The 27276-nt window shown below is 36.3% G+C and overlaps 1 long non-coding RNA gene across 22 annotated transcripts in view; it reads right to left on the bottom strand.

The window, feature by feature from the left end:
- LOC108176366 (uncharacterized) overlaps positions 1-27276 on the bottom strand; it is a 259220-nt gene that overhangs the window by 22530 nt on the left and 209414 nt on the right. For 17 of the 22 annotated variants that reach the window (XR_011386673.1, XR_011386674.1, XR_011386683.1 and 14 more), the window contains 2 exons: positions 27037-27098; positions 14969-20463 (listed from right to left, as the gene is read on the bottom strand). The exons of 1 other annotated variant lie outside the window; for it this stretch is intronic. This is a non-coding gene — a long non-coding RNA (uncharacterized lncRNA). Of the gene's footprint in view, positions 1-14968; positions 20464-26391; positions 26572-27036; positions 27099-27276 lie in introns of those variants that run through there. 4 more of the 22 variants (XR_011386675.1, XR_011386685.1, XR_011386687.1 and 1 more) reach the window with 2 other exon arrangements.

Here is a 27276-nt window from a genome sequence, read left to right as displayed (position 1 = left end):
AATTAGAAAAAAAGTCAAAGTTCACAAAGGACCCAGAATAGCCAAAGTGATCCTAAGCAAAAGTAATGAAGCTGGAAGCATCACAATAGTTGACTTCAATGCATAAGACAAAACTATAATAATTAAAACAACATGGTGTTGGCATAAAAGCCAACACAAAGATAAAAGGAATGGAATATAGAATCCAGAATTTAATCCACATACACACATGTACAAAGTGTCCAGACCTACATTGGAGATAAGATAACCTCTTTAATACATGGTGATGGAAAAACTGTATGCATATATGTAGAAGAATGAAATTAGATCCATGTGTATAACCACATACAAAAATCAATTCAAGAAGGATCAAAGACATGAGATTATTTTGTAGCAATTATGCATTTACTGTGACTTGAGAATCTATTGTGTTTATCAATTTCTTTAAAAAGGTTTATTACACCTTAATTTGATATTTTGAAAATAAAAAAAAAGTTTTCATAACCTACAAAACATGTAGCCCTGCAAAAGCAACTTGACTCATAGAGCGTAGGCTTAAAAACAAAGCAAAGTTTATTGTGCCTGTCAAGGCAGTGGAAACTGACACAAAAATCAGGATTCACTAGCACATATTTCATTTGCCTTCTTTCCTATTCATATTTAAATTTTTTCTTTGCTTGGAAAAATCTGCCTACCCTTTTAAAAGCTGATGGTTGGCAGAATATTTTATATACATTTCAGGGAATATTTTCATTGATTTGGATGAAACTGATGGAAGAGTCGCAGGGAGAGTGGGGTTGATTAAGGAAGATAAAAATGATGATTCATCATCTATCGATAGCTTTCAAGAATGTGATCATACAGCACAGTACAAGGGTGGAAGCATTGTTTTTTGACACATTTTTGCTAGGGAGGAAAGCCAGATTATAGGGGCTAAGACAAAGCAAGTGGAGAGAAATGGTAACAGCTGGCAGAGTTCACTTACATGTGAGCCCATTCATCCAAGATAAAAAGAGAGGATTAAAGAAAACAGCATGAAGAGAAATGTGCTGAAGTAAGGCACAGGACAAGGAAAATACAACTCTGTGCAATAGCAAAACAAGAACAAAAGGTAAATTCAACTTTTGAGGCTGAAAGATGAATGAAAAATAGTTGTGAGAATAGGATGAGTGACTGAACTTTTATTTCCACAAAGGAAATGCTTTATTCAAATATAAACATAAATAAAAGCATGCTGACAAAATTAAGTTTAATCCCATAAACCTCAATGAATTTAAAGATACTTAAATTCTTTGGTGCTGGAGTACAAATTAAGTCATCTTGAAGTAGGCAGGCATACAGGTTAAAATTGATCAGATTTGTGAACTGGAAGACCACGCCTTCGCCACGCCCCTGTGTGGCCTCATTCCCCTACCTGGCCACACCTGGGTGCCCACCAGCCAATCAGGTTAATTAACCACTCCCCTTTGGAAGTGGGTTAAAAGCCTAGGGCACAGTGTGCCTGGGCCCTGCTCTTCTTCCCTGGCCTCTTGCCAGGACAGGGCTTGCTGTAGCCCTGCGCCTCCAGGGTGCATGGCCTTCAGGCCATGTGCTCTAGGCTTCCTGGCCTAGATGCTCACCCACGTGGCTGTTCCTGGTGCTCGGTATGAACCCCCATTCACCTCTCTCCCCTAAATAAAGCTCTCACTCTCTTATGCATCTTTCTTACTAAATAAAAGCTTAAAACGTACCATGCTGCCTCGTTTATCTGTGCCGGTATTTAGAATTCTTCTCTAAATATTAGGCAAGAACCCTCTTGGGCTTATTAATATCAGGGATTTAGTAATAAGCCCGTTGTGAAATTGTAAGGTACCCCAAATTCCGGTAGCACATGTGGCACCCTGGATAGCATTCCTGGGGAACTTTAAGGGGCCTCATTCCAGTGTAAAATTTAGGGGCTCTTCTCCAATTTCAATCTGAGAACTGACTCTTCAGTTTGAATCTGAAGTACTGTTACCCCTTCTGCTCCAAATCCTTCCTAAAGGATCATGTGGCTTCCTGCAATATTAGTAATATTTTTTATGACTGGTCTCTTTCTAGCAGTAGGTGATGAGATTCTTCATCTGCTGATGATCACAAGTCCCCCTACCCTCCCTCATGTTTTCTTTTTTCTTTTAACTAAAGATTTATTTATTTACTGGAAAGTCAGAGTTACAGAGAGAGAAGGAGAGGCAGAGAGAGAGAGAGAGAAAGGTTTTCCATCCACTAGTTCATTCTCTAATTGGCCACAATGGCCAGAGACATGCAGATCCGAAGCCAGGAGCCAGGAGCTTCTTCCAGGTCTCCCACGCTGGTACAGGGGCCCAAGGACTTGGGCCATGGTCCACTGCTTTCCCAGGCCATAGTAGAGAGCTGGATAGGAAGTGCAGCAGCAGGGACTCAAACCAGTACCCCTATGGGATGCCGGCACAGCAGGCAGCAGCTTTACCTCTATGCCACAGTGCCAGCCCCTCCCTCACATTTGCAAGTATTCTCATTAGTGATGAGAAGCTGGAGTATAATTGAAAATGTGAAAGTAGGCATAAGGGTCTTTTACATGTGTATAAGAATAGATGACAGCATTTGCAGGCTCCTCACCACATTCTCTTCATTAAAAATACAAAACATTGTTAAAAGTTAATTCTACCACCAGTGAGTCAAATTTAAATATCTGATCTATCTAGATTTTGTTTCAGAATAGTTAATGAGTTATGAATCTACATGTTCCTTCCTTTTCCTCCCCAAAATAGTAAGCCATTTGGTTCATTAACTCTTAGAGTATAAATCAATTTTCCCATTGAGTTGAAAAGCCAATTTTACTAAGCATTAAAGGATCATATATATTTAGGTCTATTTTGAGAACTCTCAAATTATTTCAGATATTATTTGATATAATTCCTTCTTAAAAGGGAATAGTCTAAATTATATGAATTTGTGGTTTATTTTAATTTAACAAGATCTCTTTCATTTTAACTCTTTCTAGAATTTTCCTGGAGAAGAAAATATATTCTTTTTTTTTTAAGCTCTATTTATTTATTTGAAAGACAGAGTTACAGAGAGAGGTAGAGACAGAGAAAGAGGTCTTCCATCTGCTGGTTCACTCCCCAGATGGCCACAATGGCTGGAGCTGCGTCAATCTTAAGGCTAGAGCCAGGAGCTTCCTCTGGTCTCCCACGTGGGTGCAGGGGTCCAAGGACTTGGGCCATCTTCTACTGCTATCCCTGGCCATACCAGAGAGCTGGATCGGCGGAGGAGCAGCTGGGACTAGAACTAGCACCCATATGGGATGCCAGCATTTCAGGCCAAGGCTTTAACCTGTTGTGCCACAGCACTGGCCCCAGGAAATATATTCTTAACTTGAATACTACCAACAGAAGCCAACTCTCAAATTACATAGTCAGAAATGGCTACCTAAATGCTTTTATTGTGATAAAAAAAAATAGTAATAGTAAATAAAAGGATAAGAAATCTTAGCAGAAGACTAAAATCTATTTTCTATTATATTTTATGAAAATTTCTGTTTTAAGTAATATAGAGAGATTTCATGTATTCCATATACACAATTCTTTTTTTTTATTTGACAGGTAGAGTTACAGACAGTGAGAGAGAGAGAGAAAGGTCTTCCTTCTGTTGGTTCATCCCCCAAATGGCCGCTACGGCCGGCACTGCGCCGATCCGAAGCCAGGAGCCAGGTGCTTCTTCCTGGTCTCCCTTGCAGGTGCAGGGGTCCAAGGACCTGGGCCATCCTCCACTGCCCTCCAGGGCCACAGCAGAGAGCTGGACTGGAAGAGGAGCAACTGGGACTAGAAACTGGCGCCCATACAGGATGCTGGCTCTGCTGACAGAGGATTAACCAAGTGAGCCATAGCGCCAGCCCCCCATATATACAATTCTAAGAAGATAACCATACTTCCTCCTTTCTTCCCTCCCTCAATCCTCCCTCCTGCTTGTCTTTCTCTGTTTTTAAATTTAATTGAGAAATAACATTCTTATGGGGCCAGTACTGTGGCGCAGTAGGTTAATTATCCGCCTGCAGCACCAGCATCCCACATGGACCATCAGTTAGGGTCCCATCTGCTCCTCTTCAGATCCAGCTCTCTGCTATGGTCTGGGAAAGCAGGAGAAGATGGCCCAAGTCCTTGGGCCGCTGCACCCATGTGGGAGACCAGAAGAAGCTCCTGGCTCTTGACTTCATATCGGCCCAGCTCCGGCTGTTGCAGCCAATTGGGGAGTGAACCAGCAGTTGGAAGACCTCTCTCTCTCTCTCTCTCTCTCTCTCTGTCAAATAAATAAATAAAATTGTTAAAAAATAAAACCTGTTTTTACTTTACTTTATAATCACAAGCTTAAGGAACTACTAACCATAATGTTAAAAAAATAGATAGACCACTGTCTCACTATAATATAAAATCATATAAATAATAAGGTGTCAAGTTCATTCTTACACACTGGGTGTTTTTTTGTATTTTTTATGAAACAAAACATATGAGAGAATACTTATTAGTCTAAATACAAAATCTAGAACTAAGCAAAATATATCATGTGATGTTAAAAATTCACTAAATGGACTTAACATAAGATGGTAGAGTTACTAGAGTTGAAGAGAGTTTAAAAATGAAAGATTTAAAGTATGCCTATTTCAGAAGTAGAAACAAAAATATTTCTTAATATATAGACAGTTAAGGACCTGTGGGACACACTTTAAATGTCAAATATATATGTAAATACAAGTATTGAAGAAGAGATAGTAAATGGATTGTAAAAAATATTATAAGAATTAATAATTCAAAAATTTCATTATTAGGTGAAAGATACAAGTTTAGAGTATCTGGAATCTCAAGAAGACCCCAGAAGAATAAAAGCAGGAAAAAAAAAACACAATTAGAAACTTCATAATCAAATAGCTAAATTTCACAGTCATTTAAAATTTTGTGAGGAAGAAAGCTATACAGTCATGACTTTAATAAAGTGCAATACATAAACTGTGCAGAATATTTACAGAAGTTCTGAGTTAATTTTTCATCTAAAACTGAAGGATTCCAGAAATCCAACTGAAGGATTTCTAGAAATTTTGCTTTGCAAGCTGTTCATCACTTGTTTTAGCCATTCAGAGAGTGAAATGGGGTAGGGGAAGAAGAGGTCCCATCTGCTTGCTCACTCCCCAAATGCCAGCAACAGCCAGTGCAGCACCAATGTCCAAGTCAGGAGACAGAAGCTCAATCCAGGTTTTCCTTATAGGAGGGAACAGTTGAGCCATCAGTGCTGCCTCCCAGAGTCTGGAAAGTGGCAAGCTGGTGTTAGGAGCAAGTGCTGGGAATCGAACTCAGACATCCTTATGTGGAATGTGGGCATGCTAGCCACTAAGTGAAATGATTGCTCCTCTTAGCAGATTTTTTTAAAGATTTATTTATTAATTTGAAAATCTGGGTTACACATAGAGAAAAGGAGAGGCAGAGAAAAGAGAAAGAGGTCTTCCATCCGCTGGTTCACTCCCCAGCTGGCCGCAACGGCCAGAGCTGTGCTGATCTGAAGCCAGGAGCCAGGAGCCAGGAGCTTCTTCAGATCTCCCATGCAGGTGCAGGGGCCCAAGCACTTGGGCCATCTTCTGCTGCTTTCCCAGACCATAGCAGAGAGCTGGATCAGAAGTGAAGCAGCTGGGACTCGAACTGGCACCCACCCATATGGGATGTTGGCGCCTCAGGGGCCAGCTTTACCTGCTATGCCACAGCACCAACCCTTAGCAGATTTTTAACATTACATTTTGGGAGAGAGACAGTGGAAATATGTTTTGTTTTGTTTCTTTTTGCAGGCCAAATGAATAAACACATACATGTTTGAAGTAGGACATCTCACTTTTGAAAGGGAGAGTGAGAGTGCTGAGACAGGATACAGGGACGAGAGCTAGAGATTCTGGTCCTAGATTTACATCTTTTTTATTTACCTTTTTAACTCGGGTCAAAGTTTCCATTTGGCTCCACTTATTTCATATATATATATATGTCCATGTGTTAATGTCTTTAGAGCACATTAACCTTTAGGGAGGAGGAAAAATCTATAGTTAAAAGTGTGAAATTTGGTTCCTTTATAGTCCTTTGGACCCAAAAGGTTGAGGTGCTTTATTTTTAATCTCTATTTGAAACTTCTTTTTGAAGAAATCGTGAAAAAAAAAAAAACACATTATTTTGCTTCTTTAAAAAAAGAGAGGTTTTTAAATTTGTTTTACTTTTTGGGGTTGTTTTGTTTTTGTTGTTATTTTGTGGTTTTTGTTGTTGTTATTTTGCTTTCTTTTTTAACTAATGAAAGAGATCCATAGAGCCAGTGTGATTTAGAAAAAAGTATTTAATTTAGTTTTATGCATTCTGGGTACTGCCAGTGAAAACATGGTCTGAAATGTTTCTTTTCTTTTCTTTTTTTTTTTTTCTCACAATATTGTGTAACTCATCTTTCCCAGACCTGTTGCCACTGTTACAGATGCTAACACTCTTTTCAGACATAGGGCGAACAAAGTTGTTTGGACTAAGGAGAGGTTTCTGTGGCTGGCTCTAAATCCAGTTTAATAACCTTACTTTGCTATTTGAATTAAGGAAAAGAGTCTTTTTATCTAATGCCCTTCTCCTAATGATGGAAATGACATTATTTCCTAAAGGTAACCCTCAAATGACATTAGGTCTGGACTCTCAGTAGCCTAAGTGGCAAGAAATAAAATAATTTTTTTCAATTGGTTGAATAAGAGAGTAGATCCCCAAGAAATAAAACATGAACACAAGAAAAGAATCAATGAGAAGATGGAGTCTTACAAGCATTTAGCAAAAGAGGAAGCTGGCAGTGTGGTAAAAGATCGTTCCAATAAATGAGACCTGTCATGTGTGGGTGGAGGGAAGCAATATCTGAGACTGCTTATTAAAGCGCTACAGCTCCAATATAATTTGGCTTATGTGCTTGGCAAGATATCCAAGACTCTTAAAATGTGAAGACAAGAACACTGAATACCAGCCAAAACTTCAATTCAAATTTGAAAAAAAAAAACAAAACCCTTATTTGTTCAGCAAAGAAAAAATTGTATATTCATAAGTAAATTTTTTGTTATATTTGGCATCTGTTCCTCTCTCAAGCAATAACTTTGAAGAAAACATAATTCTGTGATAAGCATAATGAGCCAGAGCAAAGCAGAGACAGTGTGCTCAACTGAATTAAGGAATCAAAGATATTCAGGTTTAAAAAGACATAAATCTACAATAGGCCCAACTATTTTTCCATCCAAAAGGCTTTAGGACCCTATCAGTTTCCCCCTTGCAAATCTTCACTGGTTTATATGTACTATTTGCATACCTAAGGCCTGCGTGTTATGTAAGCAGTGGTCTGAACCCTTTCAAAAAAACAGTTTAAAACTATCTGTGTTTCCAATAATATGTACGTGATTGTTGTGGACCAAATAGATAACTCCAAAGAGAGTTAAACACAATTCTGTCTTCTTCAGTCCTAAAGATTATCCTGGACTGCTTTTGAATTATATGCTTTCTTATAAAGTCTTTCTCTTTTTTTCGGTCTGTCTTCATGACGCTACCCCTTAGGATTTCTTGAATTTTCTTTTTCTTTTTTTTAATTGACTTATCTTTAAGATCATTTCTCACAAACTCTTAAAGATTTATTTTTATTTTACTGAAAGTCAGTGTTACACAGAGAGAGGAGAGGCAGAGAGAGAGAGAGAGAGAGAGAGAGAGGTCTTCCATCCGATGGTTCACTCCCCAATTGGCCACAACAGCCGGAGCTGCGCCGATCTGAAGCCAGGAGCCAGGAACCTCCTCCAGGTCTCCCACATGGGTGCAGGGGCCCAAGGACTTGGGCCATCCTCCACTGCTTTCCCAGGTCACAGTAGAGAGCTGCACAGGAAGTGGAGCAGCCAGGTCTGGAACCAGTGCCCAAACGGGATACCAGCACCTCAGGCCAGGGCGTTAACCCACTGCGCCACAGTGCTGGCCCCAGATTTCTTGAATTTTCTGTTATCTCTGGAAGCATAGTTCCAGAAAAGCATACGTTTCCCTAGACTTCCCTTAGCAAAAATCATAGTTCACGGCACATGTTTGGCACATCATCAACGTTTTTGACTGGCAAGCTGGCATTGCAAGCTAGCTGTGCTTCCCGGGAAGTCCTGCCCAGAATAGGAGAATGACTAGTAAACCAACATTATAAATCCATTTTTTGAGGAAGCCTTTAATGCCAAAGGTGATATATCTTTCACTTGAATTAGAAAAATCACGTCTCTGCAGTGATTTATCTGCAGGATTTAATTTTTCCTTTTGTTTTTCTTGTTTCTGAAAAGGAAGAATAAATGAAGTTGGAAGAAAATGTTTTCTAGCACTATTCTGGAACTCCATTATTTCTCTATAGGCAAAGCCCTCAGGCAAATTATTTTTCCCTAAAAGAAGGTTCAAAATGTAATATATTTATTTTCTCTTTCTTCATTAGAAAGGTCCTTTTGAGCTAATGAACAGAAAAAAAATTCAGCCAAGATGCATAAATTATTTGTAATTCCTCAATTATTTCATGACTCACTTTGTGGTGGAGAAATCAAAATTAAGGGCTTAAATGCTTTTGGAAAATTGGATTTTAGAAATAATAGTCTTTCATGACAGCTTTTTGGTGTTGGCCATTTAAAGTGTGCAACATTTTCAATCACCTAGGAAATGTGAATATTTTGTCAGCAAATTCCTCGGCTTTCAAGGAGAACAATTTTCCTAATATCTGTAAAGCCATCAAAAAGACTGATGGGATTCACAAATGGTCACTTGAATGAATCTGCCTAATGATTATTATTTAAAAACATAGCAGTCTTTTTAGACTAAGACATTACAAGAAAAGTGAAGAGAGGAGAGATATGAGGAGCTAAGAAAATGCTTGCTGCACTCCAGTGTATTCTCTTTCAGAAACTACAATAGTTCAATTAATAGGAAAGCCAGGTCAAGTCACTCCTATGGCTTCCCCGATCATTCTGAGTAAAAGCCAAAATCCTTCCACTTTGCCTGTACGTCCCTCTCTACTCTGCTTCTTTGCTCTGTTGAGTTTTTCTCTGTTCTGTCCTCCATTGACTCACAGTGTTCTAGCCGCTGGCCACCGGGACGGTCCGACGCGCATACTGCAGGATGCTCCTGTTTCCCATGTTTTGGTCCCTTTTTTCCTCTCATGCAATTCCTGTTTGTCTCGCCTCATCATTTCCTTCCAGTCATTGCTCAAAGCCAACTTTGGTTCCACAAATGGACAATTCCTTTCCTGATCCTCCACAATCCTACCTCTCTTTACTCCATCTACTCTTTGCTTTTCTATAATATGTTTCACTCTCAAATATTCCATACCATTTTTGCTTTTATTATTATTGTTTATTTTATGATTTTCTCATCAAGGGGCTATCTATTCTAGGGCAAGGATCCTTGTCCGCTTTGCTCACTGAGATTTTCCCACAATCAACAATAATACCTAGCACACAGCAGCATATTTGATTATATGTTGAATAAATGAATGGCAAGGATTTATCTGTCTCTACTTCTACAACAGAAGAAAACAAAACATGTAAGAGTCAAAGAACTTCATACAGGTTGCTAACGATCAACTCTCTAGCTGCTATAACAAACACCATAGACTGGATTGTTTGAACAACAAATATTTCTTTCTTAGAGTTCTGGAGGATTAGAAATTTAAGATCAAAGTGTTGTCAGACTCAGTGTTTGATGAAGGTCCTCTTCCTGGTTTGCAAATGGCTGCTTTTTTCCTTTACCTTCACATGGTAGAGAGACAGAGTGAGCTCTGGTCTCTCTATCTCCTTATAGGAGTACCAGACCTAGTAAGAGGCTCCATCTCCATGACCTCATTCAAATTCAATAATCTACTAAGGTCCCTACTTCCAAACACCATCATATCATATATTAGAGTTTCAGCATATGAGCTTTGGGGGCAGGATGAGACAAATATTCATAGCAACCAATATTGCATTATTTTTTTGGCATAAAAACACCTTTAAATGCACAAGAGCAAGTTAATCAGTATACATTATTGCATGTTCAATGTATGTTTTACACCTTTATCTAGATTCTGGGTGAATAAAGGAGAAACATGAAACATAGTTCTTATTGGTAATATTGATTGTAATTAGTTAAAGGACACATCTAATTCATATTAATTACTGCAAAAATTATAATAATATGACTTTATGGAATTATTTACATTATAATACACTCTAGGATTACCTGGAGGACTTATTAAAATATTGACTCCTGGGATCCATCCTCAGAGTTTCTCATTCATAGGCCAGGTTTGGACCAGATGACCTGCATGTTCTACAAGCTCCTAGATGATGCTAATGTTACTACAGTACACCACACATTGCTCTATGACAATGGCTCTCAATCTCAGCTGCACATTAAAATCATGATTTTTTTATTAAAATTACATTTTGGGGCTGGATACGTGGTCTGTTTGTTAAGATGCTTGCAAGGACACGCACATCCCTGTCAAAGTGCCTGCATTCAAGTCCTGACCCCACTTCTCACTCAACTCCAGAGTTCTGTTAAGGCACACGCTGGGAGGCAACAGATGATGGCTCAACTTCTTGGCTCCCTTCCATCTGCATGAGAAACTGCAGTTGAGTTCCTGGTTTCTAGCTATGTCCTGGCCCAGTCTGTGCAGATTGAGGCATTTGTGGAGTAAATAGTGAATAGGAGCTCTCTCTGTCCCTCTTTCTGCCTCTCCCCTGCACCCGCACATCTCCAGTAAATTATAAAACAGTACTGACATAGTACAGTACAATCCATAGATTGATATTTTAATTTTTATGAGGTAAGGAAACTCATTTTGATAATACTGTCTATCTACTGAATAACAATTGTTCTTTTATTAACCACTGTTCAAGTTTTCATATCATACCCATTGAGCATACAGTAAATGTTCAAGATGACAGGATCCATTACAATGAACAAAAGTGTCATGTCTGTGAATAGATTTTTGTTTTCTATTATATATCTGTAGACTTCAATTTGAGGAAATGAAGTAGGGCCTTATCTTCTTTTGAAGTCCATCACTCTTCCAACTGGTGAAAATCAAAACTAGAAAAGAAAATGCAAACCTGAAACTCAGGCATACTCCATTTGCATTCAATAATTCTTTGAGGAAATGTTCATCATTTCTTTCTTTCTTTTTTTTTTTTTTTGTTAGAGTAGTAATTACAACAAACACCAGGAAGAGAAAAATTTCAATATTATTGCTCTTCTGGATCACACTGACATGCACAAATATTTTACTTAAAAAAGACTGCTTCATCAACAAAGCTGGCCCACTCAGGGCTTTCAGGGTTGGTGGTGTTCTCTAGTAGAACCAATGCTCACCTAAGAGAAGGCAAACCTTAATATCACCTTTCAGGATGAATTCTATCTGAAATACTTCAACCTACAACAGAATCTTGAAATAGGCAGAAATCTAAATTATTTTTTCTCAAGATGTTCTTTGGCCCTCATGTAAACTTTTTCACCCACAATCCAGGTACCACCTCAGCCTACCAAAAAAATTTCAAAATAAAAGATAAACGTAACCTCAAAAGTGACTTTTACATTCTTTCCACAGGGCTATTATTTGTAACAAAATACTATGTTGTTACTTGTCTAATAATGAAAATCTACACTCCGAGTGTTTATAATACATAGTCATAAAAGGTCTGGTATACATATACATAAATATGTATATTTTCAATTCTTGCCTAAGAGAAATCAGCTTTCTGTGTTGTAATTTTTCAATTCTAAATCTCCTGAGGAAAGAGATAATGTTTTATTCATTTGATATTCACATTCACCCTTCCAGTCTAGCATACCATTTGGAAGCACTAATTGAATGTTGAATTGAATTAAATTCTTCCCATTCATCCTATTTCTACTTATCCAAAATATTTTTCTCTGGTGTTTCTATTCTTCTTATTAGTGATACATAGAATAAATGTAATGACTCTTGAACATGAAAATTCTTTAAATATTTTCTGGCAGCTGTTTTATCCCCATGCTCTTAGGTCTTCTTTTCTGCAGACTGAACAGTTCCAATTCCTTTAACTGCTTATGCTAGGGAATCAACAGCCTTCACCATCTCCCTACTGTGTCTTAGATTGAAGATTTTAAAGCTGAAGTTCACGAACATTTAGGGGTTTCACAGGTGAGTTTTAAGGAATGCTTTGTATTTTCTGAGACTAAATATAAAATTTTGCTTGCATGTAAAAAAATCACATTTGACTATAGAAATATTGATTGTTTGGGCTTTGTCTATGATCTCTCAGATTAATAATCTTTGATGGAAAAACTATCCATTTTCCTGCTGTTTATCTCAAAATGTAGTCCCCAAATGAATTTGTAATCATATGATACAACTTAAACTAGTGCATAGGTGCTGGTATATTTCTTACTCTACAAACTACTTTTTTTTCTATTTGTGCACTATTTTTTTTCTGTTAAAACTTTCAGGTGCCTCCCCATCTGATATTCTTTTTCTAAGATTTGTTTATTTATTTACTCATTTGAAAGGTAACTCATAACTCTTTATGATGAGAGAAGGAGAGACAGAGGGGGTGAAAGAGAGAGAGAGAGAGACAGAGAGACAGAGAGAGAGAGAGAGTTCTTCCATCCCCTGATTCACTCCCAAATGGCCACAACAGCCAGGGCAAGATTAGGTTAAAAGCGTGACCCAGGAGTTTCATCCAGGTCTTGGAACATCTTCCCTTACTTTTCTAGGAGCATTAGCAGGGAGCTGGATTGAAAATGGAGCAGCTGGGACTTGAAACGGTGCTCACATGGGATGTCAGCCTTATAGGCAGTGGCTTAACTCACAATACCACTGCATCAAATTGGTTCCCCCATGTGATATTCTAGGTTATCATTAAATGTATCTGCTTATAAAACCATTAAGTAGGGCCAACGCTGTGGCGTAATGGGTAAAGCCACCACCTGCAGTGCCGGCATCCCATATGGATGCCATGTAAATAATGTATACATCATCATTAATTTTAATGATAAAAATTTTTATATTGATTTTCTGTGTGAATCATAACAGTAATTTTCTAGAGGCTGAGACAGTAGTTGAATTTTGGGGGTGGTATAGGGGAAATTATTTATTCAGTAAATAAGAAAATATGAAGCAAAATGAAATATATATAGTTGGATATTCCTGTTATTAATTAAAATCAATATCAGAATATTTTACCACTTTAGAAATAAAACACATGATCACCCAAATTCTAAGGTATAAAATTAATTTGTTTTAAAATATTATTGCTAATAGCTTTTAAGGTTTGTAAAACATATTTATAATTAAAACATATTTTATTACTATTGAAAAGAAATCATGAACTAGCTCAAAATTGATTTTCTTACATAGTATATAGTTTTATTTGTTGGAAATGAAGATGGTATATCTGAGTGAAAGGGTTGTCATCCAGTTCCCTAGCAAAAGTAAGAGCTGGAGTTCCTAAGATAGTAGGAAATAAACTATGATAGGTTAGTTCTATAGAATATGCTTCAGGTATTTATATTTTAAGAAAATATTGTTACCTTGGGTAAAAATCAAAGACATGTTTTTAGATCAAATGGGTAAAGGGAATATTTGAATCTGAAATTGTTAGGAGTTCCTCATAAAAACCAACACAAATAATACCCTGATAGGCATATTTCTCAAATCACATCAACCGAAAAATATATGATTATATGCTTGCATGCTGCCAAATATATGTGTCCTTCCACCTGAAGTATAGCTAAGATATCTCTGTTAACATCAAATCTCTCTCCTTGTCCTATTCTGCCAACAGCTGTCACATATGATTTATGTTTACTATGGTTGAGTCCCACCATTTCACTAACGGTTGATGGAAGTGAGTCTCTTTGGCTTTTGAAGTCTGTGCTCAACAGTTTGTTTTTTATGATTATTGGAGTGTAGAGAACAATGAGATAATATATCATTCCACTGCATAAAAGATACAAGTCTTCTACTCTTAGTCTCACCTCTATACTTTCTACTTTGGAGATAGTGGTGGCAGAAGAGATTATGAATCACACACACAAAAAAACAATAACCAAAGCAATGTTAAACAAAAAGGACAAAGCAGGAGACCTTATACTATCTGGCTTCAAAATATATTAATAGCTATAACAATAAAAATAGTGTTAGTTGTCACAAAACAGACACCAATACCAACAGAACAGAATAAAGGCACTAAAAGTTAACTCACAATCTTCAGTGAACTGATCTCTGGAAAGATGTTAAGAACATGCACATTGTAGGCATTTGGGGTACTGAACCAGCGGATGTGAGTTTCTCTCTCTCCTTCTCAAACACATGAAATAAATAAGAATTACAGAAATAAAACCAAAAGTGGACAGTAAACCAAAATATACATTTCTCAATAGAATGTTTACATATGGCCAACTGGTAAATTTAAAAATGTTCGATGTGACCAATCAGGAAAATGCAAAGAAAAATTACAATGAGCTATCACCTCACCACAATTAACATGGCTATTATCAAAAAGAAAAAAGTGTTGGCAAGAAAATAAAGAAAAGAGAGACCTCAAAATTACTAGTGAGAATGTAAATTGGTACGGTCATTATATGATCCAACAATCACACTGCTAGGTATGTATCCAAGAAATGAAGCCAGTATGTCAAAGAGATATTACATTCCCATGTTATTGCAGTACTATAGCCAAGAAATGGAATGGAAACAACCTACGTGTACATCAACTGATGAAGTGATATAGAAAATGTGTGTGTGCTATGGAACATTTTATGAAAAGGAATATTGTTAAAGTAATACTACTTTAGTATATCATATTATTTAGGAATGGCTAACTACCCACACACGCACACATGCACACACACACACACAATTGCATGCTATTCCGTCATTAAAAGGCTGAAACCCTGTTATTTGTAACAGCGTAGATAGCTTAGGAAGTCATTGTGCTAGGTGACATAAACCAGGTCTGGAAAGTTAGGTGCCACATCATCTGAAACCCTGTGTGAAACTAGAATAAGTTGATTTTATGGAAGTTGAAACTCAAAAGAATGTGAGGTAGCAAGGGATGGAGAAAAGTCAACCAGTGGATACTAAATTACATTTAGATGGGAGAAATGAGTTCCAATGCTCTACTGAACTATAAGTCACTGTAGATGACAATATTGTGCCACAAACAGCAAAAAAAAAAAGAGCTATCAGAAAGTCTTCTGGTTGTTTATTCCACACAGAACTAATAAATATTTGAGTAGACAGATATCTTTACCCTGATTTGTACATTATACACTGGATACATGTACTGAAATTTCCTATGATATCCCATAAATATGTACACATTTATGTGTTAATTAAAACAAGTGGCTCGATAAAAATAAAATGAATATTTTTATTTATGAATATTTATTTATTGTGGAATACTTCAGTAATCTTTGTGGTGGGAACAAGAGACTAGAAACACCCATTATCGGTATAAATAATATGTGGTTTACTCACACAATGGCATACTCCTTCAGGATAAAGAATGAACCACTATTTCAATCAATAGCATAGACTAATATCATAAAGACAGGAAAAATAAAATGATCACACAGAAACACACACTGTTTGATTTAATACGTGGAGTTCAAAAACTGCCAAAACTAATCTGTTGCAATAGATTGGAGAATGGTGGTCATGCTGAGTATGCATGGGATTCAGTGCAAAGGAACTTCCTATATATTTTCTAAAACTTTTAAAAATTATTTTATATTGAAGGTAGAGATACAGAGGTTTTTCATTAGCTGGTTCATTCCTCAAATGCCAGAAACAGCTAAGGCTGATTTAGGCTGAAACCAGGAGCCAGGATTTCAATCCAGGTCTTCCATGGACCAAAATACTTCACTCATCACCTTCTCCCTCCTAGGGCTCAGAAATGGAGCTGTGTCTGGAATCCAAGCAGTCTGAAATGGGATGAGAATTGCATTCCCTAGTGGCATCTTAACCACTTTGCCAAATTCCCTCTCAAAACGTCCTATGTATTAATCTGGCTAGTGGTTAGCTGAGTGTGTGTATGCACACATGCACACACATACAAATATATGTATACATATTTCTGAAACTGTTATATTCTATATGGAACATTTTGTGAAAAGGAATATTATTTAAATACACATTTTTTTTTGACAGGCAGAGTGGACAGTGAGAGAGAGAGAAACAGAGAGAAAGGTCTTCCTTTGCCGTTGGTTCACCCTCCAATGGCCGCTGCGGCCGGCGCACTGCGCTGATCCGATGCCAGGAGCCAGGTGCTTTTCCTGGTCTCCCATGGGGTGCAGGGCCCAAGGACTTGGGCCATCCTCCACTGCACTCCCTGGCCACAGCAGAGAGCTGGCCTGGAAGAGGGCAACCGGGACAGAATCCGGAGCCCCGACCGGGACTAGAACCCGGTGTGCTGGCAAGGCGGAGGATTAGCCTAGTGAGCCGTAGCGCCGGCCTATACAAATTTAACATAATATTATTTAAATACGTGCAAGTACACATCATCTGCCTGTTTTGCAAATGTATGCACATGTATGTAATTTTTTTGTTTTTGGTTTTTTGGCTGTTATTTATCAAGTTACTTTAACTACTACCTAAGACATTTTAAATCTTATTTATTGTTTCCTTATATCCTTATTTTTATGTCACTTTTAAATATAGCATCCATTTTATATTTTTATTGCCTAACTTAATTACCTTTTCTGAAATGTGATATAGTTAATTATTGTTAGCTAACATCCTGCATTAGTGTAGTTCTAATATATTTTATGGAAATTCTGATTTAAAACTTCAGAAACAGAATCACACGATTATGGCAAAGCCCTCTAACTATAAGCTAGATTAATTTTGACAGAATACAGAATCATATATCTCACATTATCTGGCCTTGAATTTCTAGAATTCATTGCTTTTTGATGATTGGTGAAATCATGACAAAGAATTGAGAAATAATCTACAGACTATCTTATATAACAACATAGCATGAAAATAATTGGAGCATGTTTGATGCATAATTATAATTTTAAAGAATATTAGTATTTAAATATTTGTTAATTTTTTATTTAGGCATGTGAGTCTTCATACATGTGAGATGAAAATGTTGAACCAGGAAAGCAAGAAGATTTAAATTTCTGCCAAAGAATTCCATACTCCACAATACTTCCCTCATTCTAATCCAATCACTTTAGAATATATAAGAGGAAAAGGTCCAAACAATGCTCATATGATTGAAAGACCATGCTGCCCTTTTGGTAAGAAAAGTCATTTTAGTTTCTTTTTTTTTTTTTGTACTTTCCCAGAATGCAAAATTATTTTTCTTTCCTTCTGAAATTTATTTCTAAGAAGCTATATGTTTCTTGGACTAAAAAAAAAAAAATCGTTATAATTTCCATTGTGCCCATGATTATCATGTATGCTTGGTGATGGATATCTGTCTCAAAAGATACAGGGTAACACCAAGTTATATATCAGTAAAGCTGACATCCACTAGAACTTCTGCCTGGAAAGTCTGTAATCTTTCTAAAAACAATTGGCTATGAATGAGGTCCCTTCCAACGTTTAAAATCTTCTAGGTATATTCTCAGCCCATTAATTTTTTGTTCTTTAAATTCCTGCATCAATATGGCAAGGGAAATTGTAAAAATAATTTTTTTTGTCATTGTGAAAATACATTCCCAACATGAAAGAGGGAATTTGTGTATTTGTAGTTTGTTAAAGAAAGGGTTCTCTATTACTGCTTAAAATACAGAGATATGGAATAATTAATATTTTAATGATAAAAGTGAATAAAGACCAACATTTTTTTTCACAATTACAAGATTTCAGAATATATATAGGTTATGCTGTGCATACTAACCTTTAGAACAGGTTGATGATATATTTTCTTCACAGTAAATATAATCTTAGAAGGTAGTAATATGGAATTTCCATTTTCACAATCATAGAAACTATAAAATCTTTCTAAGATGTTGAGTAGTTTCACGTGGGAACTAAAATCATTGTGGGATGTCCAATTATTCTTGTGTCAAAATGCCAAGAAGTACATTGGCATTTCCAACAATTAACATTGATGGGCCGCAGCCACGGCTCACTAGGCTAATCCTCCGCCTGCAGCGCCAGCACCTCAGGTTCTAGTCCCTGTTGGGGCTCCAGTTCTGTCCCGGTGGCTCCTCTTCCAGTCCAGCTCTCTGCTGTGGCCCGGGAAGGCAGTGGAGGATGGTCCAGGTCCTTGGGCCCTGCACCCGCGTGGGAGACCAGGAGGAAGCACCTGGCTTCTGGCTTCAGATCGGTGCAGCGTGCTGTCCAGTAGTGGCCACTTGCGGGGTGAACCAACGGAAAAAGGAAGACCTTTCTCTCTGTCTCTCTCTCTCTCTCTCACTGTCTAACTCTGCCTGCCTCCCAAAAAAAAAGAAAAAAGAAAGAAAGAAAGAAAAAAAAACATTATTGAAGAATCTAAAATTTAATAGAAATCGCTATTATCACTTCTTAATTATGCCCCACTTATTCATTATAGCAAACAATGCATTAATGAGCTGAGGATTCTGATTCATCCCCTATTACAAGACTCAGTCTGAACATTTTTCAGCCTAAGTGAAATAGATGCTGCCACAGGACAGTGGAAACATTTTTAAAGACGATACTTTAAGAGAATTAATAGCATTCAAATAGCTGGATATTTGTACTTATATCAAATAAATTGTGCAGCTACTTAGATTCTCTTACGTTGCTTAAGTTTCAGGTTTTTCTGTTTCTGTTTACTGATCCCTTTGTACTTGAGGAAAGACTTTGACAACACACAGCATTCCCAAATTAAGTATGCTACTCCCTGAGTTATCAGCATCTTCTGATTAAGACTGTATATTTAAACAAAGAAAGAGATAATTAGGTGGTAAGAACCATTGCTTCACTACCACCCCCCACACTTTTAATGCAAGCTTCTGAGATTTAACCTGGACAAGGATATCAAGGTATAAATGGGGTGGTACGATCTCGAATAAGATTAAATGAGCACTGGCTTTTTTTTAATTTGAAACTTCAGTCACCATGTCAACATCCATAAAGAGTTGTCCCTCTAATAGTGCATTTTTGGTAACTTCTGAAACTAAAGATGATATTGAAATAGATATATATCTAAAATCCATTTTAGATATTAAAAATGATGGTTAAAAATATTGGCTAATATTTTCTTCCTGTATTTTTAATATGAGTTTTTTGAGAACATATATTTCCACTACTGAAGAGATTGTTTTTAGTTGGAAGTTAACTTAGTTTAGTTTTGTATTGCTTTTCTTCCAGCTAGGCTAACCACTTTACCTTAAATCTATTTTTATGAAAAAATCCTTTCCATTTCCCAAAATGTGTTTATGAACAAACACATTCCTTAAAAAACGTTTTTTACATGGGGAAACTTATTACATTAATAATGTCATGGTTTAGTGACATGCTGTTGTCATCTTAGCAGTAATAACAAATTCAAGCACTAATTTCCGTTGCTTATGAAAGGCACCACAGAGATAATCCATTGTAACAGTTGCAAACACTTAAAAAAAGACCTCTTGGTCCATTTTGTCTTAAAAATAGCAGCAACAATAACAGAACTAAATCCAGAGCAAGAACTAGTGCAATTTTCCTGCTGAATGAGAGAGGAGACTGTGAAGAGGGACACCGGCTTTGTCCAATCCCTACGCACCTTTGAGGCATATCTATGTAAGTTCTGATTTGAAAATGTCAGAACTGGTCTATTTTCTCCATTTAAAGATGTGAAAGAGAATCAAAAAGGAAAAATAACTTGTAGAAGTCAACATACAAGTCAGTGGTTATGGAGACATGAATCTGGTCTCCTACCTTTCCTTGTATGGTTTTGGCTTATATTTATTCAAGCTCTTAAGCCATAAATTGAAGTTCAGTTATAGCTTATTTTTTTCTAATATGTGAAACTTTATTTTTCCTGTTTCCTTCCTGAAAAAAAATCAGTAAAAATAGTATTATGCTGATTTCAGAGTATAAAAATAACTGGCCTTGATAAAGAGGTATTTTGCACCCTTAGTTCAAGTCTTAAAAGGCTTTGGCTAGCTTTCTTCTTAAAGAAACTTAAATAAACCCATCCATGTAAGGAATAACTTTAGAAAGCTCAACATTGTGAAACAAAGGAATGCCATCATGTCTGTATATCAGAAGTATTCTAAGATTTCAAAGTTTAGTGTCTGGATGATTTATTGGATAATGATGAAAGGGCAGCAACAGTAGGCAAAAATTCTAGTTGCTATGTATTTTTGTCCTATTAAAAACCAGCTTTCTGTTGCTATTGTTTCTCTGGAAACTCCAGCTGCTATTGTTTTTCTTGTTTTACAAGTTCAGGAGAATCTTCATCGTCTCTGCTTGCTTCCATTGTAGGGACAAGCAACATCTTTCAGGTTTATTGAACTGGAAAGATATGAAAAATCATCAGGCCATCACTTTATACTAGTTTCCCATTCACAGAATGAGCTAAGTTTAAATTTTTATCATACTTAAATTGTATCAGTATGTATTGCAGTTTCTAAAGAAAAAATGATTTATTCGCACATAACCAACGGGGAAATTATCATATATATCTTTAACTTCCAATTTAGAAAAGTTATACTGATGTTCTTTAAAAACTATGAGATAAATATCAATTATATTTGTTTGTGAATTGTACATATTCTACTGCAAATATAAATTTGCTTTCTCAGTGTCTGAAATCATAATTATTTATCAACGCAAATTAAACCTTGACTAGCTCAAAGTATCACTAAACTATTGTATGTTTACAATGAAACACTAAAGGGAATATCATGGCTTCAAAAGAATAATACTGTAGGGACACGTAGTTAGCCTAGCAATTAAGACATTCACCTCCCATATCAGAGTACCTGGGTTTGGTACCCATATCCAGATCCTGACCCCAGTTTCTGCTAATGCAGACCCTGGAAGGCAGAAGTGGTGGTGGATTGGCTTCCTGCCAGTCACATGGGAGATTTGAATTGAACCCTTGAATCCTGTTTGGACCCAAACACAATCTCTTCCACTGAGAATTCAGAAAGTACTTTCTGTCTTTTAATGTTTCTCTCTGTTTTTCTCAATGTCTCAAATAAGCAAATAAAAAAGATGTTTTGGACCTATAAAAAGAATAATATTCTGAATTAGTTTTAATGGCACGCTAGTTTGGACAGAAACATCATTATCAGATGTAGAGTTATAGCAAAACTATGAATATTTCCAAATGATCTCACTGTTTCTGAAACTAGAAAAATTTAAAATTTAAAGGAAAAACAAAAAAAAACAACATTGGTTGAACTCTGTAATTAACACACACTTATTCTTAGGTGTTTAAAGTTAACTGAAAAGTGATCTGTTAAATATAAGAGTGGGAGTAAGAGAGGGAGGAGATGTACAACTTGGGACATGCTCAAGCTGACTTGCTCCAAATGGTGGAGTTAGAAATCTGTCAGAGGATTCCAATACAATCCCATCAAGGTGGCATGTACCAATGCCATCTCACTAGTCCAAGTGATCAATTTTCAGTTCACAATTGATCATAATGATAGGTCTAAGAGTCAAACGGATCACATAAACAAGACTAGTGTCTGCTAATACTAACTGATAGAATAAAAAAGGGAGAGAACGATCCAACATGGGAAGTGGGATACACAGCAGACTCATAGGATGGCAGATGTCCTAAACAGCACTCTGGCCTCAGAATCAGCCCTTAAGGCATTCAGATCTAGCTGAAGAGCCCATAAGAGTATTTTAGGCATGGAAAGCCAAGACACTCTGGCAAAACAAAACAAAACAAAACAAACCAACAAACTAAATGAAAGATCTCTGCGAGTGAGATCCCAGTAGAAAGAACGGGCCATCAAAGAAGGAGGTATCTTTCTCTGAAGGAAGGAGAGAACTTCCACTTTGACTATGGCATTGTCTAAATAAGATCAAAGTCAGCGAGCTCAGGGGGCATCCATAGCCTTGGCAACTCATGACTAGAGCCTGGGGAGATTGCTGACGCCTTAAACAAGAGTGTCCATTTGTTAAGTCAATAACAGCAGTCACTGTGCACTTACTCACCATGTAGGATCTCTGTCTTTAATGTGTAGTTCAATGTGAATTAATGCTATAACTAATGGTGAAACAGTATTTTACACTTTATGTTCTGTGTGGGGGCAAACTGATGAAATGTTTACTTAATATATACTAAACTGATCTTCTGTATTTAAAGATAATTGAAAATGAATCTTGATGTGAATGGGAGAGGGAGATGGGAGGGTTGCGGGTATGAGGGAAGTTATGGGGGGGAAGCCATTGTAATCCATAAACTGTAATTTGGAAATTTATATTTACTAAATAAATGTTAAAAATTTTAAAGGAAAAATGTATTTTAGCTATTTTTATTGTAATTGTATTTAATGTTCTCAAAAAAGCAATGCATATATACATGACATATAGGTTTTACACATCTTCTAGGAAAACTATAAAACTAAAAAGTAAAATTAAGTTTAAACTTCAAAAATAATTTTCCAAGAGTATAGGAATACAGCAAACACTGAGTTGTTATCAGCACGCTCACTTTGTGAAGATACCATAACCTTATTTTTCAAGGCTTTTCAGTCTTTGGTTGACATTGATTAATATTCCTTTAATGTGAATGCACTTACCTATGAAATCTACATCTCTACATTTCTAATCATACCATGGGCACAACTATGTGGCACCAAAGGACTATAAACACAAATAGGCACATGTCCCAACAGCAAATAGACAGTACATACTGAGGAATCTGTCACCTGTGAAAAACATCTAAATTAGACTACCTAGGTTTTCATTGTGATTGCCAACACAGAATTCCTGGTCTGGCTGAAAAGCCCATGAGAGCATTTCAGGCATGGAACGTGGCTTGGTCCTGCAAAGGCACACTGTCCAGGAAAAGCAGGGTGGCAGTGCCCTTTCCCACAAAAAGACACTGCGGACAGGCTTTGATGAACACATCCGGGTTTATCAACAGGCATGTAGGCTTTTAAAGAGCAGGTAGAAGGGGTGTAAATAACTCATAGGGACACTGACTATAGGACAGAACTGATACTGGTGCCAATATGCCTCTCCAATCAGCTTGAAGGTCACGTAGCATTCCAGGTGGGCTTAATGGGCCTGGGCCACGCCCAGGAGCAGTTTACCTGATTGGCAGAAGGTGGGGGTGGGAGGAAATGTGATCTGTTGGGATCGCCCACAATGGAAAGCCAAGATACTGCAGCAAAAAAATATTCTACATGAGGGATCTCTGTGAGTGAGATCCCAACAGAAAGAAGTGGTCATCAAAGAAGGGTGTACTTTTCTCTAAAGGAAGGAGAGAACTTCCACTTTGCTTATGGCCTTTTCTAAATACTGATAGAGTTTGTGGATTCAAAAGTCTTCCATAACCTAGGCAGCTCATGCCAAGAGCCTCAGGTTGTCAGTGATGTCACACATATGAGTGTTAATTGTTAAATTAACAAAAGGAGTCACTGTGCACTAACTCCCCATGCAGGACCTCTGTCTTCAAAGAGTTGTTTTATGAGGGTTAAATGTGATGCTCATTCCCAACAGTTTTGTGTGGGTGTGCATGTGTGTGCAAATTGTCGAAATCTTTTCTTAGTATAGAGTTGGTCTTCTGTGTACAAAGTTAATTGAAATTGAATCTTAATGGAGAATGGGACTGGGAAGGGGAGAGGAAGGAAGAAGTGGTTTGAGAGTATGAGTGGAAGGGTGAGTATGATGGGAAGAATAATTATATTCCTTATTCCTAAAGCTGTACATATGAAATTTATATTCCTTAAAAACTAAACTAATTAATTTAAAAAATCTGTATGGTTTTTAGTGGAAGAATGACTATTTCACCAACATACTGTAAATTTTAAAATAATCACAGATTAAAACTATAGTACTATAATATTTTTATCCATTGGTTTGATAAAGGTATAAAACAAAGTTTTACAAAACTATACTTGCAACAATACTGATACAAGGATTTGTTTTTTATTTTAGTTCTCACATTATTGTTTATAGCCATTATCTATATTCCCATTAAACTAGGTACTTTTGTTTTTTACTCTTAATATCTTATTGAGTGAAATATTAACCCTTTTGTCTATAATGTAAATTTACAATATTATCTCAAAAACTAAAATGAAGGAAAGAAAGAAGAAAGGTGGAAAGGAGTGAATATCATTATATTCTTAGAATTGTATCTATGAACTCTATTAAATCTGTTAAAACTAATTAAAAATAACATTTTAAAAATTTTAAAAAACTGTATGGTTTTGTAGGATTGATAAGTGACTATAAAACCTGAAATTAAGCAAAGAGATCTCAACAAGAAATGACTAACAGATAAGCAGTGATCACTCCAGAACAGGGCTTTAAGGAAGTACAATGGGTCATCAATCATCATGAGCATGTGTTATTTAGTTATTGAACTGCAGACTGAGGAGCTAGTAGTGAACTGTGTACTTAATACATTCATTCAGAGTTAATATTCTGTGGTAATTGAAGTTTGAACTGTACTGCAGAGGATTGCTGTTATCAAACCAAATCAGGAAACTAAATTTCGTGTGTATTGCAACTCTGAAAAGCAAGGGATGCCTGTGTGCATGTGTATGTGCAAAATTTTGCCTATAGTTATATAATAAGCAAAAATTAAAACTTGGGATATAGTGTTCAGTATATGGTACTTGAGGTAGTTCAAAATTGAGGTTACCTATTATAGGTTTACATAAAAAGCCCTCAAACTAATGACAAATAAAATAAAACAGTGAAATACAGAATGAATCATTTGCTTTGTAATGAATTTAATTCAAAGCTTGTCTCCTAAAACTGCTTTTGCAGACCATTTTGGTGTTCCTCTGTGTGGGAATAGTCAGAGAAAATGTTTGATATCTTAGATTTCATGAAATCAGTGAAGAAATGAAGATGCAGGGAGTGATCAGAAAATGACTCCATTTGTCTTATTAAAAACATAGGCTTTTTCTTATTTTCAGTTCTGTATTAATCTATTATTCTCCTTACTTATGTAATAAAAGTTGAATATAAAATCTACATCTTTTATTTTATATGACAGGTATGGGAAAGTGAAATAGTCTGATAAATAATTTCTACTTATTCATATAATTTCCTATAGTAACATAATTTGACGATCTGGGAAAGAGGAAGCATTAAATTAAGTAAAACATTTTGTTTCCAATATTGAGTTAGAAGAAATAATATAATCATAAAGCATGTAAAAATTGGAACCAAATTACATAGTTCTGAAGTCCAGCTCCATTTAGTATCTGTGGGACCATGGACAATTACTGACTTTGTAAATATTTTGGTACTTTAATTCGTAAAATGCAGATGACAGAAGTATCTACCACATGCAATTTAAAAAAAAAAAAGATGAAGAGAAATAGTTGCTTAGACATCATACTTGGTATATGATAGTAATTATTCTATGTAATGGTTTGCTTTATTTTAAATCTTTCAGATAATTCATGATTCTAGGTTTCCTCTGCCTTGACAAGTATTGCTTGTAAAACATATACTTGATAACAAATGTGATTACCCCTAGAGTTCTAGACTGTACCTATGAAATTGGATGTAAATGGAAATAACGTCAGAAGTGTTGGAAGGCCTATTTCAATACCACAGGATGTTCCAGTTTTCTGCAAGGAACAGTATACAACAGCAATTTACATGACCCACATATGACAATTCTAAATTATAATAGTTATTTAGGAGCCGGCAGTGTGGTACATTGGGTTAACGCCCTAGCCTGAAGCGCCAGCATCCCATATGGGTGCCGGTTCTAGTCCTGGCTGCTCCTCTTCCAATCCAGCTCTCTGCTACGGCCTGGAAAAGCAGTAGAAGAAGGCCCAAGTCTTTGAGCCCCTGCACCCGCGTGGGAGACCAGGAAGAAGTTCCTGGCTCCTGGCTTCGGATTGGTGCAGCTTCGGCCATTGCGGCATCTGGGGAGTGAACCAGCAGACAGAATCTGCTACTCCTCTCTCTCTCTCTGTACCTCTGACTTTCAAATAAATAAATCTTTAAAAATAGAATAAAATAAAATATAGTTATTTAAAAATATCTTCATATGATCTCTCAGATGGATTTCAGGAACAGTACTCTCATTTTAATTATTTCACATTTGTCTTTCTAAGTCCTATGGAAGCACACGAAATGAACATCTTAAAAAATGTGTTGTGTACTAACTGCAGCAATTATTTTCATTGAAAAACAGAACGTTTACCATTTCAACCAAAACTTATTTACTGCTATGTAGAAAGTAGTGCTCTCAAGTAGGAATAAAGATAATGCATAGATCACCTATAATTAAATCAGAAGAATACAGAACAATCACTTCAAGTAACACTCTTTCATTTCCAAAAACCAAGGTGTCCTGGACATGTAACACAGTTTGCGGTTATGTTGAGCATGTAAGAGTTGCTCCTTCTCAAATTCTTATTGATAGAAAGAGGAATCATATCAGATAAAGCAGAGACATATCTGAAGATAAAAAAGGACATTTTAGTAGAAGAGAAAATGCTCTAATTTTAAATCATAACATTTGATATTCAGGGTGAGGGAAGTATAATGAGAATTAGTCACTGAGCACATTTGACTAAATGTTTTTCCAAAATAACACTGCAGATACAACTTTCATGCAAATGAATTCAAATAACTTGATTTTTTTCTTTTTGGTTATAAACTGTCTTAGTGGACATAGTATGTGGTTTATGACTGCTTTATTGAATATTATGTGTCTTTTAGGTAGCATCTGACATGTAATTAAAAATATCAAGCTTCAGGAAATTAAATAATGAGTGAAATATGTTAATCACTGTTAAATACTTAGTCTTCTGTGTATGCAGTTTTAATGAAAAATAAGAAACTTTAAAATGTACTATTGAGGTTAATTTCCAAGTTGCGATTTTGTTTTCTCATTAAATTACATATGGCAAATAGTCCTACCTGTCTGGGTCATGGCAGATTTATCCTGCAGGACTCTTGGAGTAGCTATTCTTCATTTTGTTCTGTCCAGGCATGCAGAGAAGATAATCAGTACAGCATTTTGTGTTAAACTTAATGACCTCCATATTGCATATAACAAATATATGAAGGTTAAGAAGGATTTACTCATCATTATTACAGTAGTAAAATAGTATTAATGCTACTGTATACTTTCCTATATCAGTGATTGTTTTATCCTTT

This window comes from Oryctolagus cuniculus, chromosome 2 (genome assembly GCF_964237555.1).
Source record: "Oryctolagus cuniculus chromosome 2, mOryCun1.1, whole genome shotgun sequence".
NCBI lineage: Eukaryota > Metazoa > Chordata > Mammalia > Lagomorpha > Leporidae > Oryctolagus > Oryctolagus cuniculus.
The sequence above is the reverse complement of the archived record's forward strand: the minus strand, read 5'-3'. Positions and strand labels throughout refer to the sequence as shown.